Source organism: Equus asinus, chromosome 6 (genome assembly GCF_041296235.1).
Source record: "Equus asinus isolate D_3611 breed Donkey chromosome 6, EquAss-T2T_v2, whole genome shotgun sequence".
Taxonomy (NCBI): Eukaryota; Metazoa; Chordata; class Mammalia; order Perissodactyla; family Equidae; genus Equus; species Equus asinus.
In genome coordinates, this window is record NC_091795.1 from 43,641,858 (window position 1) to 43,657,261 (window position 15,404).

The following is a 15,404-nucleotide window of genomic DNA, read 5'->3' on the forward strand; positions in this document are numbered from 1 at the left end:
GGCTGCCTGGTGGTGCAGCGGTTAAGTGTGCACGTTCTGCTTTGGCAGCCTGGGCTTCGTCGGTTCGGATCCCGGGTACAGACATGGCACTGCTTGGCAAGCCGTCCTGTGGTAGGCGTCCCAAATGTAAAGTGGAGGAAGATGGGCACAGATGTTGGCTCGGGGCCAGTCTTCCTCAGCAAACCTCAAAAAAAAAAAAAGCGCCGAAATAGCTGAAAATAAACAAACAAAATCTCACAATTCTTTTTGCCCCTTCTTAACCTGATCCATTTACACCACCACTGTGGCTATAAAACCAGATGGGAACTGCTCAGAAAATGATTGCCTAATAGCCATTTCACCACAGAAACCTAAGCAAGGTTGTGTGGCCCCCAGCAGAAGAAGCTAGGTGGGTCAGGGCTCGGGGTGTGCTGCTCCCATGGAGGTACTTTCTAAATTGTTTGTAATTGGTTTTACCATGTAAAAATGAGAAACTTCTGTCTGGCAAAAGTCATCATAAATAAAGGTAGAAGACAATCAACAGGCTGGGAGAAAATTTTTGCAATATATGTAATAGACAATGGATTAATATCTATAATTTATAAAAGATTCCTATTAATCAATAAGAAAAAGACAACAAATCCAATAGAAAATGGGCAAAGAATACAAACAGGCAAGTCATAGCAGGGCAAACTGGAATTTCATCTGAAGAAGTGGTTATCCTTGAGTACAGGGATGTACTGGACAAGAATGTTCATTGCATTAGTAAATATCCATGAGTAGGGGACTGTAAAGTAGTGTGGTTGTGAAAACGCTGAAGTAGGTTCTGTATCAGTGAGAAAAGCAAGTGCAGAGCAATGGGAATAGAATGTTCCCATTTATTTTTTAAAAAACATTCCTATTTATTTGATTTGGAATGTATTCATTCTGTTTTAAATTTTATTAGAGGATTCCTTTAGGTTAAAAAATATTTAAGGGTGTATTTTTCTAGTCATGACTTTAATGAATGAAATGCCAACTTTTGTCTTCCCCTTATGTAAGATGAAAGGTGTATTCCCATCCTCACCTTCTTCCTCTTTATTTGTTTAACCTGGTATTGTAAATCTTAGCCTCCAAGAAGAATTTAGGGACCTCTCCCTATTCCTTCTTCCGTGGGAACCAGAAGGATTCCTAAGAGATTCTATGGGCTGGCCATGGTGCCTGCTGCTCCTCTTTTTGGTGTGATGAACAAAGGAATTCAAAGCTCAGAATTCTTTCCTAGGATTTGCTCTTTTTTGGTATTCACAGCCTTACAGATCCTGTCTCCTGCCTCTGAAGCATTGAGAGAGGCTGGGGCCTCCTCTCTTTGGGACACCCTGCTTGCTCCTTTCCCTTAGAAAGGGAAGGGAATTATCTGAGTGGCCCAGGAAGGCATGGCTTAGAGCTAGCCTAGGTCTTGGGAGGAAACCTGCTCCTTGTGGTTGCCCTTGCATCACCTTTGGAGAAGCCTATTAGCTGGTTTTTATCTTGGTCTCGGGCCCACACCAACCTAGGTGAAAGGAGTCCTTGAAGCTGACACCTTAGTTTTGCCTATTTCACTGGAGTTTGAGGCTCTGGAGCTCCAGCCTGGAAACAACAGGAATTCCATCACAAGGTGGCACAGGGATGTAAACTCTTTTGTCTTTCAAAAACAGGCAACACTTTTGGGACAGAAGCATTGCTTTCCTTCGTCACATTCTCAGTGTCAGTAGACCCCAGTAGGGGTATGGGAGAATTGTTTTGGACTTGTAACATAGGCTTTTCTTTGAGCTGGAGAGTTTACATAGAATTGTAGAAACTTATTTAAAACCAGTACTGACTGCAGCCAGTTCTGCTTCTAAAGATGAGTGGCATAACTCTTATTTGTAGGGGAAAAAATGGTTCCATTTTCTTCTCCACTGCAGAACGGTGATGAGAGAGTGAAAATTCAAAACTTCTTTTTGTTCCTCAGCACTGGTCAGGGGTGGAACCCGGAGTGGATGGTTTGTAGTGCGGCTGACTCCAGCTATGGGTCATTGGATGTCAGAGGAAGGAGGATGGAGAGCTAAGTTGCTCTGAATAATATAAGGGGAATTTAGTTTCCTGAGGGAAGGGGAGACCCCTTCCCAAATGTGGGAAGTGTCTGGAGAAGGTGAAGAAGACAAGCAGCATGGTAGTATAAAACCCCTGTCTCTTCATAACTTCAGGAAAGCCTGATGAATACACAATATTTTGAGTGAGTTTGTATAGGTGTATTTGTTCTTTTGGTAAAGCATGGAGAAAGAGAGCTGAGTCCCACATCTGGACAGCTCAGAGCAGAGGGAAAGGACCAGCCTCAGGAGGTGAGATGTGAGTGAGATCAAAAGTCCAGCAGGAGCTGGAGTTAGAGCCGGAAGGGATTACTAAGAGCATTAGCTGCTGGAAGTTTGCAGAAATTGGGGGAAGGTCATTGGACTTCCCATAGGATTTGGGATAGGGGGATCCAAGAAACTTTTAAAAACATGTCCAAGGATAAGGTGGTTGCAGCTAACATCTGATTGCTGTAGTGCTGTGTATCTCATAGAATGTTTAACAGTGTTCCCCGCTCCCCCCTGCCAAGATCCTTCTTATGGAGGTCTATTTGTTGGATGCCCCAGGAACTATCCTGATATTCCTCTTCCTGCCCCATGGACTCCATTTTTTCAGTTCAGACTCCAAAAGGGAAGTAAAACTTTCCAAGAAAGGGCTTGTCATTCCCTTCCCTTCCAATTAGGAATCCACAGATCCTGAGGATGCTGGTCAAAGAGCTAGAGAGCTGCAGCCGCCCCAGCCTCACCAGCACTGAGTAGGGCACATCATTTGGGAGTGAAGGGACATGGGTAAAGTCTTCCTCAGACTCTTGGGACTTGAAGACTGCTCTGAGCAAGCATGTAAGCAAATATTAAGACGAGTGAGTGCCCTAAAGCAAGAACCCAAGGTCTCCGAGCATCGGGAGTGGGATCATGGCAAATCCAGCCGGTGCCACACTGAACAAGCACTCTTGCTCATTCCTTAGGGAAGAAGAACAGGTTGATGGAAGAACCTGTTGTATAGTCTTAGCCTCCATTGTAGTTCCAAAGTTTGAGGACAGCAGAGATGGGTGGGCTTTGCCTGCCCAGCACGCATTCTCTCTTCTTAGGTAAGAGCCCCTTGATTTTCCTTTGGGGCTACCTCCTTCCCCATTCTCAGTCTGGGCTCTGATGGGGTCAGGTCTATCTCTGGGTTCTGGATAGGGGACATATAACCATGCCTATCAGAGAACAGCGGTTGGCATGGGCATGGTGTTAAATCCAGGCCAATGAGGACTTCCTGACTTTTGTTGGAACTATTAAGAAGTGAATTCTCATTTCTTTTCCAACTGGGTCACCAAGCCTGTAGAATGTTTGTAACCCTGAGGTGGCTGGTGGCCATCTTGCCGCCCCACGGGAGTGCTGAAGTCAACACAGATGAAAGCTGAGCTGGGAGGTGGAAAGAGATGGAGACTAGATGACATCTTTTCAGCACCTAGACCTAACTATTCCTTAAGCTAGTCTAACTCTGGACATTTCATTTACAGAGGCCCAGGCTTTCCTTTTTTTTTTCTTATGAAAATTTAATTTGGATTTTTGTCATCTGCAGGTAGTAGTCTTAATTCATGTTATGAATTGTATATAGTTCTCATTAAAAAGTATGGTTTGACCTTTCTCACCAGATCCTTTTGTCTTAAAGTGTCTTGAACTGTAAGTTTGCTATATGAATCAAGTGAGACCATATATGTAAAGAACCTAATTTTATCTTCTGTACATAGAAAAAAACAGTAAATATTAACTACAGGAAGCAAGGAAGAAGGGAGGGAGGGGGAGGGGAGGAAGATGAGGTGCTGAATTATAAGAACCCTGAAGTCTTTAGGGTAATCCTCTAGGAACCTTCAGACCTTATCAAGTCCCCTTGTTCTAAATGCCCCTAGCGCCCTATCCTTTTCCCTTGTCACCCTTCACCATGGTTTGTAATGACGTTTTTATGTAATATTTGATTAATGTCTGCCTTCCTCGCTGACCTGGCAGTTCCACCAGGGCAGTGATTGTGCTTACTGTTATACCCCCAGCAACAGCCCAGCGTGTGGCATTCAGCAAACATCTGTTGAATGAATTGTCATGTATAGTTACTCAAATTGGACTGACCCTCCTTGATTATTGGGGTTAGGGTTGTGGCAGAATTGGCAAAATCAGGGAAAGTTGTCCTTGTCCCCTCTGCATCTCCTATGCTATTCATACCCTAAAGCACATACAGAGAATTTTGTCTCAATGAGATAGTTAATTTCGATTTGGTTGTGAAACCCTTTACCAAAGCTCTATTTCTTATATTTTTATTGGACCATTTTATTGAAGAATTCACTATTGTGGTGATTGGCCTAATATGTGGAAAGCCTTGCAGAGGAGTGGGTCAGGTCTCTGTGATTAACAAGCAGTCTTCCTTGCTCCTGTGTCTTTATAAAATTATTTAACTGGAATAGTCCATGCTCACTCAGGCTCACTCAGGAAGTGTTGGATCCTGTTAGGAACGCCTGGGAAGTCGATGAGGGAAAGGTCCTGGATTCTGGAGACTTCACTCCCTTGCAGGAAACAAAAGCTGTAGAAGGTGGCCCCGGGGTAACCTGAAGCTGACTCCTTCAGCCCTCACTTCTCGGCCCAGTGGGAGCTCCAGGAGTACCACCTTGTCCCCTGCGTTGCCACACAAAGTGTTCTCCTCCCAGCTGAGGCTGCGATTCATCCCTTCCCCCAGCCTGCTTTCCCTGAGGTGGGGAGAGTGTTTCCCAGGGCCCATGTGACTTCCACTGGCAAGTGACGATTACAGATGGTTTACTAGTCAGTAAAACTGCCAAAGGCTTTTGTGCTGTAATAATCCTTTTCCTGTTTAAAACTCTGGGGATTTTCTACTGTTGCCAGTAGTTTTTCAAGTCAGCAATTACGGTGTGGATTATGTAATGGCTGGGTATTAAAAATAGAAAAGACCAGAGTTTGCATCTATTTTAACCAAATCAAAAGAGAGCAAAGGGAGGGGAAAGGAGGAGAGGAAGAGACTAGAGGAGGAGGGAAAAAGAGATTACGTGACAAGAAGCAGTGAGATGGCTTCATGTGACTGGACAATCCAGCCCACAGTTTACTCTTCCCTTCTCCTGCCGTTCTTGGTCCAAGGGGCTGCACTGCCTTCCTCGGCCTCCTCCAGGGAGGAGACCCTGCAGAGAATTCCGGGGACAAAAAACCCTCATGGATACTCCTCAGCTCAGCCTTGGGGTGTTTGCCTGCCTCTGACAAGCAAAATGACTAAGGAGGGAGGGGACTGAATTTGAAGTCCTCCCTCCACCCCCAAATCCAGGACTCCTGTGTCTTGATTTCCAAGGTCTTGGTGCTCAGTTTGTTTCTCTTGTCGCAGTGGTAGAGTCAAGGGGTAGTTTATGGGGGAGTCTTTAGCATCCCAAATTTCTGTCAGTATCTTCCCAAAGCCACCCCAAATAAATAGTCAGCGTATTTGAAAACTGTGTGCTCACTAGGAAAACACTGCTTTACTATAGTTACTCCCAACCCTTCCACTGTCTGTCCCCACTCCACTCCTCTTCTCACTGGATTGCCACCTCTAAGCCCCTCATGTAGGAATTCCAGGGCTACCACTGGTTTGTTCTTGTGTGACTTCTTACTAATCTCCACCCCCATCCCACCCCAAGTTAAGAAATCTTTGTGTTTTTCTAGAGACTTGTTGAATAACTTTAAGGACCCTCTCTCTCTCTCTTTTTTTTTTGCTGAGGAAGATTCGCCCTGAGCTAACATCAGTTGCCAGTCCTCATTGTTTTTTCTTTTTCATGTGAGCCACGGCCACAGCATGGCCACTAACAGATGAGTGGTGTACGTCCGTGCCCAGGATCCAAACCCAGGCAGCCAAAGCAGAGCATGCCAAACTTAACCACGAGGCCACCGGGGCTGGCCCAAGGACCCTCTTAATGGTGAAATTTTCGGTACAAGGTAGGTCTGGGGCAGGGGGGATATTTTTGGAAGGAGCGCCTGACAGATGACATCAAAATATACCAGGCTTCCTGCTATGTCACCTCCAAGGCACGCTCCCATCCTGGATGCAGAGGCACCCCAGAGGGAGGTTTTGAGTTAGTCACTTATAGCCCTTGAACCTACCTAGAACTCTTGCTGAAAACTCCCTACTTTGTAGATCTTGGGTGGCAGACAAGAGTGGTGGGTTCTTTGAAGAAGCAGCTCACTGTTTCCAAAGAATGAACCCAAATATTGGTTTGGTGGCGTTAGGAAGAGAGGCCTGAAAGTCTAGCCATTTCATTAGATAGGAGGGAGGATCTGGGGACCTTCCTTAGGGCCTTTCAAATCATAATGCCATACTGGACTGGGAAGTACCTGTGACATGGCACCTCTTTCTTACTCTTGTTGGTTTTTAGTTCTCTGATGCTGGATTCCTATACATGTTCTTACCAGAGGCTGACTTTGGTAAGGACTGCTGCACATCTGCTATGGTCCAGATTCCAATTTTTTTAACCTACTATGTCCATTAATGCACTTGAATGTGCCTGGTCAAGTGTCCTGGCCTCAGGTGTGGTCAGTGTCGTTGCAGCATCAGTTTTCTGTTATCTGGACAGGATGCCCACTCCAGACCAAGTAGTCAGCAGAGGCTGGAGGTCACAGTGAGGTCACAGCCCTCCATATCCCATCCCATCTCTAAGGCTTTGAGCAAGATAAGGAGTCCACTGAAGCAGCTGCCTTAGGGCCTGCTAGGGACTAGAGTCAATCCAGGACTAAATCATTAGCAAGGCCCACAAAGGAACCTTCTCTGCCTAAGCTCGACTGTCTGTTGCGGCCCACTTCTCACTCCTGCCTCCATGGATGAGACCATAAGGAGACATCATGACTTGACTACAGCAATGCTGGGTACACTGGTCATCCCATCCTTTCCCTGAAGGAAATCACACTTTCTATCATTAAAATATTTAATGGATTTCCACCCCTCAGCGCTTGCACATGCGTGCACGCACGCACGCGCACACACACACACATACATGCGTGCATGCACACGTTATGGGGTTGTGCTTCTAGTGTCTGTTGCTTGGGATAATACTGATCACAAGCTGGTATGGACAGAGTAACACATTTAAGTAGATTTAATTTTTACGCTTGATCTTAGCCAAAAGGCTGATAAGCGATAGATTTAATTTTTATTTATCCAACTACATTGACAAATTTGAGGCACAGTATTGCTTATATATGTGGGACATTCATTTGGGCCACAGACAGGGCAAGGTTTAAATGATAGATCTCTTGTAGTAACTCCAGTACCAGAGCTCAGAGCTAACCAGCTGTCTCCCTTTACTGCACATACCACCACACCCCTTAGGCCCCTTCTCTGTCCCATTCTGACATCAGACTTAGAAATGAGTTTGGGGAATGGGCCAAGACAGGCTGAGGGTTAGTCGTTAGAACTCCACCTGTTTGCTGTGACTCCTCTGGCCAGAAGTACTAAGCAGTGGGAGTGGGGAGAGGGCAGGATGTGGGATGAGGTGGCTGATATGACTCCAGCCACACCTGGAGCTACTCTTTGTTTTCCAATAGAAAATGAGGGAGAGGAAGCAGAGAGAGAAAGAAGAGAAGGAGGAAAGGGAAGTAGAAAGGGGGTAAAGGAGAAGGGGATTGTAGGCTGAACCTTGAGGCTGGGCAGAGCCAGATTGATTGGGGTGTCTCTGTGCCCACCTGGGACCAACGGTGGGCCAGGCAGAATCTCATGTTTGAGGTGCTGAGTCTTGGGGAAGCAAGCAGGAGATATCTCGGTAGCCTGGTACAGCCTTGGGGTAATCTCACTCCAGGCCAACCAGGGTTGCTACACAAGGGGCAGTGCCAGCCCTTCTCTTACTCTCAGCACCCTCTTTCCTTCCAAGCAGACAGGCAGGCCTGGGCTCCAAGGACCCATCTCTTTTGTCACAAGGCAAGGGAGGAACGAACTCACCACCACTTACTGCCCTGTGGGGTTTGTATTTTAAGAGAAGACCCCAAAATATTACTTCTACTACTACTATAAGTATTACTAAAACTATTAGTTCCCTCTTCCTCTAGTCAATTTTCGTACTTTTAAATTTTTCTCAAAAAAAGTTTAAAAAGTCAAAAACTTAAATCATTAGCATAAAATTTTCATAGTCTTCTGTTTTCATATCTCTACTGTGTTTTATTTATCTTCCTTTTTTCTTTCCCAATATTGCTTATTTAATGCTTTGTGCCCTTTTTCATGATTAGTTTTGTTAGAGGTCTATTTTCCTTTTCTTTTTTTTTTCAGTAAGGAAGATTGTTGCTGAGCTAACATCTGTCCCAATCATCCTCTGTTTTTTGTGTGTGGGTTGCTGCCACAGCATGGCTTGGTGAGCTGTGTGTAGGTCCATGCCCAGGATCCAAACCCACAAACCCTGGGCTGCCGAAGCAGAGTGCACCAACTCAACCACTACGCCACCACTAGGCCTGCCCCCTGTTTTCTTTTTCTAAGAACCAGCTTTTGGGTTGTCTCTATTGTTTCTTTGTCTTCTATTTCATTAACTTTTACTTTTTAGTCATTTTTAGACTAGTTTTGTAATTGAAAAGTAATACAAAGGGTCACTTTTTCCTACAAACTATTATAAAAAGACCAGTTACCCAAAGGAATGTGGCTTATATTTATTTGCACATAAAATAATGCATCCTTACTGGTTGACCTCTGGGCTGGCTTGAGTGGGGAAGAGAGGCCTCTTAGAGGAGTGCCCAGTGGAGGGAACCCTGGATTACAACCCCAAGGCCACAGCCCCCAGCCTGTCTTTTATTTACTGGTGTTAGGCAAGGCACAGACCTCATGAGTAATACAAAATGGCCCCATCTGCCTTACTTCATCGGCTATTTTATCCAATTAGATGCTGAATCTGAAGGTGGTAAGACACCTGAACTGCTACTCGGAGCTCTGTCCCCATCTTTCTTCTCCTGCAGGTGGCAGGAGGCAGGGGTTGTGGGTGAACCAGCCTAGCGGGGCAGGGCTGCTTAGCCAGCCCTGGCCCTTAAAGGAACATTATTTGAAGGGAAGGAAAGGGTCTTAGTCTCTCTTTAGCTCACTATGCCTGCTGTCTTATTTCTTCTTCAGCTTTTATGTTTTAAGTTTTGCTTTTAGGTTTTATAATTCTGTATTCTGTGGAGAAGCTAGTGGAGGGGGTAGGTGTGCTGGAAACAAGCCCTGAGAACTGGGAGACTGAAATGGGTGGTCTGTATCAGTGGTTCTCAGATGTTTTGGACTTGGGACCCTTTTATGCTCTTGAAAATTATTGGATGGGGCCGGCCCCATGGCTGAGTGGTTAAGTTCACATGCTCCGCTTTGGCGACCCAGGGTTTCACCGGTTCAGATCCTGGGCGCAGACGTGGAACCACTCTTTAGGCCATGTTGAGACAGTGTCCCACATGCCACAACTAGAAGGACCCACAACTAAAAGTATACAACTATCTACTGGGGGGGGATTTGGGGAGAAAAAGCAAAAAAAAAGATTGCCAAATTGTTAGCTCAGGTGCCAATCTTTAAAAAAAAATTATTGGACTCCTGGGCTGACCCAGTGTTGCAGCAGTTAAGTGCACACATTCCGCTTCGGCAGCCCGGGGTTTGCCGGTTCGGTTCCCGGGTGCACACATGGCACCGGTTGGCCAGCCATGCTGTGATAGGCATCCCACATATAACACAGAGGAAGATGGGCATGGATGTTAGCTCAGGGCCAGTCTTCCTCAGCAAAAAGAGGAAGATTGGCAGTAGTTAGCTCAGGGCTAATCTTCCTCAAAAAAAAAAAAAATTATTGGACTTCAAAGACTTTTATTTATGTGGGCTGTAGCCATAGATATTTACCATAGTACAAATATGGAAATAAATATTAGAAACTGAGGCTTTAAAGTATTAATTAGTTAAAAATAATTGTAATAAGTTCTTTACATATTAATGTACTTTTTATAAAATATATGTATTCAAAATAAAAAAATTTAGAGAGAAGAGTTGTATTGTTTTACAGTTTTGCAAATCTCTTTGATGACTAGCTTAGTAGAAGACAGCTGGATTCTCATGTCTGCTTCTGTGTTTAGTCTTGTGATATGTTCTTTGGAGTAGATGCATAAAATCTAGCTTCATACAGATTTGTAGTTGGAAAAAGAAGCATTTTAGTAGCCTTTTCAGATAATCGTGGATATCTTCTTTGATATGTCACCAAAATTGAACAAATGGCAGTTTCTGAAAGATTAGTTGCAATGTGGGATCTGAAAACATATCAGTGAACTTCTCATACTCAGCTACATTAAATTCCATTGGTCTGTCTGGCACTTTGAATGGGTCTTTTTCTCATGCCTGATTTTGTAACATCATGGGCTGGTCATTTGGAAAATAACGACTCAGTGGTTTATGCAGGTCTTCCCAGTGTAGACACATTTCAGTCCACAATATCACATTTGTTAATATTACCACTGATTTCATCAGCAAATACTCAGGTATCGGGAAGCTGTCAAGCTCACAGTGTGGATACAAATTTTCTAAAACTCTGATTTTCACTTTACGGTTCAAATTTTATAATTGGCAAGAAATACTGTCAGTTATTTTCCTCAATGTGACACACTCACTTCATTCATTTGTGAGAAAATGTCTGCCAGGTACTCAAGTCTAAATAATCATAGCTTGTCAATTGTTCTTTCTAAAAAAATGATGTTCCATGAAAAAAGCAGGTAGTTCAGTTCTCAACGCAAACCATCGCATAAATGCGTCCAGTACTGCAGTATGCAGCAGAAGCTCTACGCACAGATGGTTAACGAGATGTGTACTCAAGGGTTGTGTTTATTAATAAAATTAACTATTAGTGCTCTATTGTGGACATTCTTCTGTGAAGCTGGCCTTTTTGTTAAATCATAAGTGCATGGGAGTAAAGAATGTGACTTTGTTGATTTGTGTTAAGGCCCAGCAATTTTACCCACTATAACTTTTGTGTTATCAGTACAAATGTCAACAAAGTGAATACTGCAAAAAAGTCTCGGTATTAGTATAAAAATGTTCTTTGTCTCTCGGACCACCCTGGAAAGGTCTCGGGGACCCCCAGGAGTCCTGGGATCATACTTTGAGAACCACTGATTCATGTGATGTAGGCAGTAGTAGCTCATGATGTCAAATACCTCAGTCAAGGGCCGGCCCGGTGGCGCAGCAGTTAAGTTTGCATGTTGTGCTTTGGCGGCCCGGGGTTTGCGTCCCAGCTGCAGACATGGCACCGGTTGGCACGCCATGCTGTAGTAGGCGTCCTACATATAAAATAGAGGAAGATGGGTGTGCATATTAGCTCAGGGCCAGTCTTCCTCAACAAAAAAACCCCCACAGAAAACAAAACCTTAGTCAACCTCCCTGGGCCTCATTTTCTCAACTGTAAGGGTGTCCTGGGCAGGCTCTCAGTTTCTTCACAATATTGAACCCTGTTGCTAGCCCTTGAAGCCATTTCTCCCCTAGCGATTGTGACACTGCTCTCTTTTCTTCCCCCCACCTCTGATGCCTCCTTTTCCCTTTGTAGCTCCTCGTTAGCCCCTCCACCTATAAGAGGTGGGCGTCCTCCTTGTTGTTTCACCACCTCCTTCACTCCTCAGGTGATCTTATCCCCTCCTTTGTCTTTAACCATCACTTGCAGGCTGACAGCTCCCAAATCTTTATCTTCAGTCCAGATGTCTGGCCTGGGCTCCAGTTCTGTGATTCCACTGCCCCTGGGACCTCTCCACCTGAATGCCCTACAGGCATGTCAAAGTCAACATGTCTAAACTGACTTCATCATCTTCCCCCACACATTACCTCCTCTTCCAGAACATCCATCATCCACCTAACTGCTTAAGCCAGAAGCCCAGGAGCCCTCCTCCCCTTATCTGGTCCCCTTACTTCCCTCATCTAATCACCCAGGCCTATCAGTTCTGTCTCCTAAACGTTTTCCTAATTTCTCCCTGACCTCCAGCTCCACTACCGCTGCCTCAGGTCAGGCCCCCATCACTTCCTACCCAAACTATCGCAAGAGCCTTCTCCCTGGTCCCCTGCCCTCACTTTCCAACCTATACAGCTCAGGCTGGAAACCACAAGAGTTATCTTCTCCATTAAATAAACACATATTGAGTACTCATCACACCAAGAACTGTGCAGGGTACTGGGAATACAACATAGAACACAACAGACATCGTCCCTGGCCTTTAGCACCGACAGTATATGAGAGGAAAGGGAAAAATACAAGGCACAGTTAATCAAGACACAGTGCAATGGAGAGAAAGGGCGGCATGCTGGGGAACCCCTGATAGCTTTAGCTGAGGGCCAGCTGAGTCTGAGGGGTGGTCAGGGACTACTTCCTGGAGGAAGCCACGTTCTGAGAGTGCACCTTGGATGGGAGTTAGCCAGAAGTGGTGGGAGTGTGGTGGTGAAAAGGTTTCCTGGTAATTTGATCATCTTATTTCCCTGCTTAGAGCCCTCTTCTGAGCTTCACCACTGCCTGCAGGATAAAGTCCAAATTCCTTACCAAGGAACACAACTTTTGTGGCCTCATCCACCACTCCCCTGTATTCAACCCAGGCGGCTTTCAGTTTCCCCCAACCTGGGCTCGTGCCTTCACAGCTCTAGGCCTTTGCCCTTGGTTCCTCGTGCTCTCCACCCTCCCCACTCTCAGTGAATTACCAACATCAGCTGTCAGGAGACCTTTTCTGACCCCTCCCACGTAGACTTTGTGGCTCCCTCTCCTGTGCTCCCTGCCTGTGAACACACCTGGACTCCTGTGTACTCATCCCATGGTTAGCGCTTATCCACGTGTGTCTCTGACTCTTACTCCCACCTGCTAGTGCAAAATCCCAGGTGCTGCCTGGTTCCCACACCCTCACTCAACGAGCATTTTAGGTGTCCCCGGGGTGGGTGTCTCCTGTGTGTTGGTGGATAAGGTTAGACAGTTACCCCCTCCTCTCCACCCCAGCTATCTTTTCCCCTCCTCCAGCTCTGCAACCTCCCCTTACTCCTGCCACACCCATGGAGGTATCAGTTCTCCTGGACATTGCCACACCCATCAGGCACCTACACCTGCTGGGAGCCTGACACTCCTGTTGGCATGAGGTCAGCCAGCTGCACTGTAGGAGCAGGTCTCTGGGGCTGCTGATGCCCTTATTGCCTTAGGGAGCCGTGAGGTTTGGCGCCACAGATAGATCTAATTCACAACTACCACTCTAGCTCAGGATTACCTTCCTCTTTCCACTGAGCAAAGCTTTGTCTCTGGGTCAGCTCACTGTGCCTGTTTCCTTCTTTCCTTAGAAACAGTTCTTTTCCAACAGGCCGCTCAGCCCCTCATGCAAATACACTTCCCAAGGTCCTGCCCAGCAGCAGGCCAGACAGGTGTGACCTGCATCTCCCACCATCTCCAGCCTGGAGGCAAAAGATGTGTGGGTATTTATTTATTTAAAATCATAGATTATACAAGCAATACTGAATACAGCTTCATCATTAAAAAATCCAAGCAGTTTAGAAACACATGGAGTAGAAAGGTAAAGCCCCCTTTCTACCTCTCCCCCTATGCTTAAGCTTACGCTACTAGTAGGCACTGTTAATTATTTGGGGGAAATGTTCAGACTTTTTGCTGTGTATTTACACATACGTATGGCTGGCATAATATTTGAGAAATTAATCTCTTTTTACCACCTGGATTTTTCCCTTTTCCACTCTCACATTCATGAAGCTCATTTCTCCCCGAGTCAGCTCCCCAGATTAGAAAATGGAATCAACCTTCGGGTGTCTCTGGCTTTTGTGTGCCAAGAGCTTATGCACTTAGGGAAACTTCAGGATTTGTGGAACAGCTCATCACAGCAAAGATCCTTGCACACAGCCTGAATGCCTTGGCTGGAAACAAGGTGGAAGAAGGATTTCCCCTGGAGTAGAAAGACCTCCACTCCAACTCTTTGCAGCCCTCCCCTCCCAAAACTGGCCAGGGGCTGGAGAGACGAGGGAGAAAGATCTGTGGTCTCCGGAGTCCCACCCTGCCTGCTGGCAGCTTGTCTTACTCCTGGGCAGGCAGGAGTAAGATCCCAGAGAGTGGTGGCCACATGGTGGGGCCAAGCTGTGAGGACACAGGCAACCTGGCCCAACATTTCTGGCTGCCCCCTGGCACAGAGCAGCAGAGGCTACTAGACCTGACCTTGGCCAACTTCACAGCCACCTCCTCTGTCCCGTGCTTGCAGTTCTCAGTGTTCTGGAGAACTGAGACACACCTAGAATTAAGTTTCCTGTTGCCAGGATGGAAGCATACCATAAACATTGAGTTGAGCTATAGAAAATAAAGTTTGGTCTCCTGAATTTGTGAATTAAGATTTATTCCTGTGGCTTGTACTGTTCATTTTCTGCCACTTTTGAAAAAAATTTCACAATGTATCTTCAAGATGTTTCCATAGCAGTATGTATAGATTTATCGTATTCTTTTTAAAAATAATATTATTTTAAAAAAATGCTCATAGTAGGAAATTCTGACAGTACCAAAGGAGAAAGCAGAAGTTCTCTAGTCCTCCATTCCCATACCCTAGGTGTAACTGTTGCTAACAGCTTCTTGAGGGTTTTTCTAGAAATTTTCTAAGCAGATAAAGACATGTATATATTTCTATATAGCTCTTTTTATATACAAATATTATCAAACTACATATACTTATCTGCACCTCATTTGATTCTTTAACAATTTGACCTTATCATTGAATAAATTCTATTTAAGTAGATATAGTTTGACTTCATTTCTTTCAGTGATACCCGGTATTCCATAGAATGAATGTGCTACATATATTTAACCAGTTGATTGGCATAAGATTCCAGATTTTTAGCTATTATCAATTAAGGGCACAATGAACATAATAATAGCTGGCGTTTGTTGACCACAGACATCATTCCTGGCATATAGTAAGTCGCATAACCTTTGTAACAGCCCAGTGAGATAGGCCCTGTTATTGTCCCTGCTTCCCAGGTGAAGGAACTAAGTCACAAAGAGGTCAATAACTTTCCCAGGGTCACATAGTTGAGAGGTGGTAGGTCTGGGATTTGAACCAGGCAGCCGGGTCCCAAGCCTGCACTCTGGATGAGTACAGCACAACACCTGCAGGGATGCCGTGTACCTGTGCTAACATAGCCGTAGAGTACATTTGTAGCAGTGCTGCTGCTGAGTCGGAAGAAGTGCTGATAGACTTTAATAGGGTGAAGTAGTCAGGAGGTTACTTTACTAAAACAGCACAAGTGCAGAGCCCACTTGTTTCCTAAAAATAGAGGGGCTGCACATCCTGTGCCCAGAGGCCTCATTGTAAGGGCATTTTCTCTGCCGTGGCCAGGGCTTCGGCTCTGAATCCTATTTGGCCTTCTCTCCTCTGGGC

General features: G+C 45.4%; 1 long non-coding RNA gene across 13 annotated transcripts in view; it reads left to right on the forward strand.

The window, feature by feature from the left end:
• The window catches only part of LOC106828319 (uncharacterized), a 90,458-nt gene that overhangs the window by 45,059 nt on the left and 29,995 nt on the right, over positions 1–15,404 (forward strand). For 4 of the 13 annotated variants that reach the window (XR_006529299.2, XR_011503950.1, XR_011503949.1 and 1 more), the window contains 2 exons: positions 3,011–3,133; positions 5,838–5,990. The exons of 5 other annotated variants lie outside the window; for them this stretch is intronic. This is a non-coding gene — a long non-coding RNA (uncharacterized lncRNA). The remainder of the gene's footprint in view (positions 1–3,010; positions 3,134–5,837; positions 5,991–15,404) is intronic. 4 more of the 13 variants (XR_011503953.1, XR_011503948.1, XR_011503951.1 and 1 more) reach the window with 1 other exon arrangement.